The sequence below is a fragment of the Palaemon carinicauda genome, chromosome 21, assembly GCF_036898095.1.
Source record: "Palaemon carinicauda isolate YSFRI2023 chromosome 21, ASM3689809v2, whole genome shotgun sequence".
Taxonomy (NCBI): Eukaryota; Metazoa; Arthropoda; class Malacostraca; order Decapoda; family Palaemonidae; genus Palaemon; species Palaemon carinicauda.
In genome coordinates this window covers 61,513,987-61,514,537 of record NC_090745.1, presented here as the reverse complement: position 1 = coordinate 61,514,537, position 551 = coordinate 61,513,987, and positions in this window count along the sequence as shown.

The window sequence follows — 551 nt, the reverse complement described above, 5'->3', positions numbered from 1 at the left end:
AGGCTTTGTTTATCGATTCAGCTATTTATTTCATTGTTCTTTCATACCAAACACGATTCAGGGAATCTGTATAATAATAAGGCCGAATAATCAGGGAATATGTATATTCACTAAAAATTTCAGGGAATATATATATCCTCTGAGTGAATAAGACATTATGCACATTCCCTGAAAATATCAGAGAATATATATATATTCTCTGATTATACAGATTCACTGTAACATATATATGTACTTTAGCAGACTAAACTATCATATTTCTCTTCCTCTAGTCTTGTTAAAGTTTATATTTTATTTAGGGGATATTTATGTTATCGTTGCTTCATAGAATATTTTTTTTTCTGTTTTACCTATCCTCACTGGACTATTTTATCCTTGGGAGCGCTTGGGCTTAAAGCATTTTGCTTATCCAACTATGGTTATAGACTAACAAGTAATAGTATACATATATATATATATATATATATATATATATATATATATATATATATATATATATATATATATATATATATATATATATATATATATATATATATATATATATATAT